This window comes from Episyrphus balteatus, chromosome 3, assembly GCF_945859705.1.
Source record: "Episyrphus balteatus chromosome 3, idEpiBalt1.1, whole genome shotgun sequence".
Lineage (NCBI taxonomy): Eukaryota > Metazoa > Arthropoda > Insecta > Diptera > Syrphidae > Episyrphus > Episyrphus balteatus.
In genome coordinates, this window is record NC_079136.1 from 107,638,328 (window position 1) to 107,643,636 (window position 5,309).

The 5,309-nt window shown below is 33.3% G+C and overlaps 1 long non-coding RNA gene across 1 annotated transcript; it reads right to left on the bottom strand.

The window, feature by feature from the left end:
- Positions 1-372: 372 nt before the first annotated feature.
- Positions 373-2,925, bottom strand: LOC129914507 (uncharacterized). The gene is made up of 3 exons (XR_008772186.1): positions 1,123-2,925; positions 761-1,040; positions 373-648 (listed from the first exon to the last, which is right to left on the bottom strand). It is a non-coding gene; the product is annotated as an uncharacterized LOC129914507 (long non-coding RNA).
- Between the last annotated feature and the right edge of the window lie 2,384 nt (positions 2,926-5,309).

Sequence of the window (5,309 nt, forward strand, 5' to 3'; positions counted from 1 at the left end):
ATCAACTAACGAAAACTGTCGTATTTTAATGAAATTCTTTCATACAAATTTTTGATCGAAAATTAATGAATTTTTACATCACTTTACGAAACTTTTTCATCAATGAACGTAAAATTAATTAAACACGGTGATATTTTTCGTTGGTCAATGTGTTTTTTCATTGACTTATGCAAGGAACTTTCGTAAGCTTACGAATTTTTCGTAAATTTTAAGAATATTTTAATTAAATTACGAAAAAATATTCGTTAGCTAACGAAAATTTTCGTTGTATTAATTATTCTTTTAGTAGATTATATGTACTTACTTTATTTTCGTAAGCCTTCGAATTTTATCGTAAGCCAACGAAATTTTTCGTCCATTTCTCATCCCTAAAATTTGGAATAAAAACCTGAAATTCAAAAAAAGTGGAGCGGAGCGAAAATTAAAAAAAAAGTGGAGCGGAAAATTTTTTTTTAATTAAAAACAAAAACATCTGTTATTTTGAACTTGAATTTTTGGATTTTAATCATGAAATAAAAAATTAAATTAAATACACAGAAAAATTTCAATAATACATTATATCTTCTTCTTTAAAGAATTCCTTTATTGTTCTTTGGGTCGGGATTAAGTACCCATCCATAAGGTACATTAGGATGACATCTTTGGAATCTGAAAGGAAACAAAAATAGAAAAACAAAACAAAAAATTTAGAATATTTAAAATAACAAAAATATTTTTTTATATAATTATATAGGAATCAATGAAATCGAATTTTACTTACTTGCCTATATTTAATTGGTCATCAACTCTTCCAAGACTTAAATTTGGAGATTTTGGTAATGGTAACGATATATTGCTCGTGGTGGGACTTTGAACAGATCTTGAAGAATGTCTGTTTTTGAAGTTCAATAACTGGCTTTTTCGATATACATAAATTCCGATTTTCTCCATTTTTTAGCATACATTCGATGTTATCTCCTTATGGGGATAGTGGTGAAGTATCTACAGGTGAAGGTGTCCCTTTTCCATAATTTTGTTAACATCGACACACCTTTTGTTCCCTTTGAATAGATGAAATATAATTAAATTATTGCGAGCTAGTTTATAATTATAATAATTATTGTAAATAATTATTTATCTTACCTTTACTACTTTATTTTAAACTATTTCAGCACACACTTTTTTTTATTTATTCTGCGTGATTGGCCTGCGCACTTGCGGGGTTGAATATTATCTGTGAGATGTGACTTTGACTCCAGGAAACGAAAAAAAAGCGTGCTCTGTATGCATTTTTTCGTTAGTCTACGTTTTTTTTCGTACGGCTGAAACATGAACATTGTTTCATTTAAATCCCCATGCAAGTAGGCTGTTGTGACATCAACATGGTGTAAATGAAGATAAAACTGTGCCGCCAACGCCAGTATTATGCGAATTGTAGAGAAGCGAACGACAGGGGTAAATGTTTTGAAGTAGTTTACCATACACCCAGAGAAAAAACGCATAGTAATTTTTAATATGTTCTACATTGAATTAATGGTGAAAAATATATTCAATAATTTTCTAAAAATCGTCCTATGCTTAAGGGGGGAAGGGGGAAATCCCTCTAGATATTTTTATTTTTTGCATTATTTTTTTTGCCTAATAAATTCATTTATCAACCGAAGAAACTATTTTCAGTGGTCTTAGCCTTAAATGAAGCACCAAAAGCCTCTTGATAGTCCCGAAAACTATGCGCTCCGAACCAACCACAGTACGAAAATTTTAAACTCATTTTTCTCGAAAGACATTTTTTTCCGCGCCGTGCAACGTAACTCAAAAACTAATGAAGCTATCAACCTGAAATAAAATGCAAATTACTCGTTAACTCGTTCAATATAATTTTTACAATAAATATATTTTTTAAGAATTTGTTTATTTTGTTTTTTTGGTCTCTAATTTTTTTTACACTTTTTTTGCTAAATTTAGGTTCATGCAATGCGTATAAATATATTTTATTGGAAAAAAATTTCCTTTTTGATTATAAATTATTTTCTGGACCTGGGCATTGCACGGCGCAAACCGTAGACGCCAACTTTAAAGAGCTCTAGCGCCGCCATTTTGTTTTTGTTTTACTTTAAAAAAAAATTGTATCAATACTTCATTATGTCAATATTATCATGTACTTTTACAAATTTCAAAAAATGCTTTCGCTTTTCCAAAAAAAAATTATTGAAAAAGCTGTCTTCCAGAGGGATTTCCTCCCTTGAGTTACAATTTGTCACACCAATTTTTATAAGTGAGATAGCACAGTGGTAAAGCACAAGCTTGTTAACCCAGGTGTAACAGGTTCGATCCCCAGCGGATTTTACTTTTTTTTATTTTTTTTCAATGTGTGAACAACTTTGATTTAAAGTGTGCTAATTTGATTCAATCTTCCACTTTATACTATGTTTCCACCTACGCTAAATCCGAGATTTAGCTAAGTAGATTTAGAATAAATCTCGAGATTTATTTTAAATCTACTTCGCTAAATCTCAGATTTGGGTTCAGCTTCCCTAAATCTAAGATTTTCACCTACATTCAATCCGAGATTTAGAATAAAACTCGAGATTTACGCTAAATCTACTAAGCTAAATCTCGGATTTAGGGTAGGTGGAAACGTAGTATTAGGTTAAAAATGTAGTGATTTTCCATTGATTCAAAGTGGTTTGCATTAGGGGTATTCACGATCTGGTGCAACAGACCTAGTAAAAATGTAAAATTTTATTTTTTTACAATAGATCGTGAACGCCCCTCTTCTCATCTATAGTAAACATTGAAGCATGAATGATATTTTTTTTCCTTCACCGTTGCTTCTTCTTTTTTTTCTATTTCTTATAATTTAATTCTTTGTTTTGTTCATCAAAAGAAACTAAATTACGGGACATGAGTAGCGACAACCATTATAAACAGAATAAAAACAGAATAAAAAAGACAAACTGTTTATCATGGGCGACGCGACGCACAGTGCGTCGATTGTATGGAGATGTTGGAAAAAAATCAAATTTTTGAAAACAAGTTGAGTTTGGAAAAAAAATTGTTCTTAAATGTTATTACAACACGTTTTACAAACTTTAGCGAAATTTCCACACCCCCTGCCACGCCCACTCCTGAGTGTGCATATTTATATCTAGAAAACGGCTTGCACAATTTGAATAAAATTGAAGAAATTTGATTATCTAGGCGAGTTCAAAAATACAAAATAGTGTCGACCCTATTCGCCCCCTGCCACGCCTACTTTTGTATACATTATTCAATCCAGGATTTTGTATGTATGGGAATTCGGGAAAAAATAAAAAAACAAGTGTTTTGCTAAGATTTCTTGATTTTCAGGCTCTAAATTTGATTGCATATTTAGTTTTGACTTCATTAACTGCAAAACACCACGCAATCGGGCTGTTGGGTTGGAAAAACAAGCATCAAAAAGCTCCCTAGCGGAACACATTATGTAAAAAATACTCGTAAACAAACACTTGTTGCAAGAGAAAGAGCAGGCTTCTGCAAAAAAAACTTACTTTTTTTAAAAGGTATAATTGTTTACTTTCTTTAAATAAAAACACTTTTTTCCCATCGGACCCCTCCAAAAATATATAGCTTATCGAAGTTAGTACTTAACACACACAAAGAAGCTTTGATTTGGACTCTCAAAAAAATATAAATTTACATGCAAAAAAAAATAATGCAGTTAGAATAATTATATTTTCTCTCCTGAATATGAATCTAGCAAAATAAATATCATATCTTCTTTTTTTCTTCAACAAATGCTCTTTTGACCGTTAACTAAAAATCTTACTCTCATTATTTTTTTTTTTATTGATCTTCTGAGCATCTCTGACGACAGAAGATTGAACTTTATCATAAATTAACTGTTGATTCATTCACTCAGACTAATTACCTTGAATTTGGCATACTTGCTCCACATTTTTGGCAATTTTTTTTTTTTGATTTTTTTCCACTAGTCGCCGCACTGTGCGACGGTGAGCTGCCATCTGTCAAAAATAATTTTACTCCATTGTATTTTTATTTTGCAATAGGGTTAGGCCCATTTCACACATCGCCGAGAACCGTCTATCCGGCCCGGATACACGGTTTTGTCAAAAAATGAGTATCCTTTCACACACACCCGGCAGCCGGTCGGTTGCAGCTGCAGAAGAAACAAGAATTTTTCTTGTAGGTTTCACTTCGACTTGATGTTGATATACCTAAATAGAAAAAAAACAACCCCTTCCTTACCTCACAATATAAAAACACAAAACAACCCTATCTTACCTCACAATACGAACTGACATCAAAATATAAAAAAAAAAACAAAACAACCCCTTTCTTGACTACAGCACATGAGAAGGAAACCAGAACGGCAGCTAAGTTGAAGCAAAGACAAGAGAAATATATATTTCTTCTGTCTCTGGTTGTAGTAAGCGCATTTGGTTTCATTTCGGCAGCCGAACCGTGTACACGGTTTCGGTTTCGGTTTCTACGTGTGAAGGCGCCCATAAGATTGTGTATCCTAGCAACCGTGTATCCGGGCCGTTTATCCGGTTCTCGGCGATGTGTGAAATGGGCCTTAGGGTATTGCAAAAGTGCAAGACCATTGTAAAATTTCAATCCATATATTTTGTTGTTGTAGTGTTGTAAGATTTTACACTTTTGCACTTTTGCAATGATACTAGACCAGTTGCATCGGATCGTGAATACCCCTATTGATTTTACATTGCTTTTTGGCTCAGTGTATATTTTTGCGAACAGCCTTTTGCAACAAGGCGACATTTGAAGCGGTCTACTGTACCATCTGTTTTTCGTTTTATGCTGAAAACCCATCTGCATCCAATCACTTGGCAACCATTGGGTGGGTCAACCAATTCCAAAGTACCCATGGATAAGAGTGCATCATCTCCATTGCTTACTCTCTGAATGGTTTAATGCTTCAGAAAAGGAACAAGGAATTGTCGGGCTTTCGAACAGCGGACAGTCGGACAGCGTTTATGGTCTGTTGGTTGTTTTTCTTTGTTGGACGGCCGACTTCACCTGTTCTTATAAATCTCGGGCGTCCAGGTAAGTTTTTTATCTGTTGAGGGTTGCACGATGGTGAAACCTGCGTAGAAGGCTCTGATTCTCCAAACTCTTCCTTCAATACAGGTTCTTTGTTACACTCCGTAACATTTTCTGCTATTGTATCTAAATCTGTGTTCAAGAAATCATACATGTTAGTACTCAATTCCGTATCGTTTTCAAAAAATTTAACATCACGACTCTTGATAATTTTACCTGTAGCCCTGTCTAATCTATAAGCTTTTGTTTCATCAGAGTAGCCG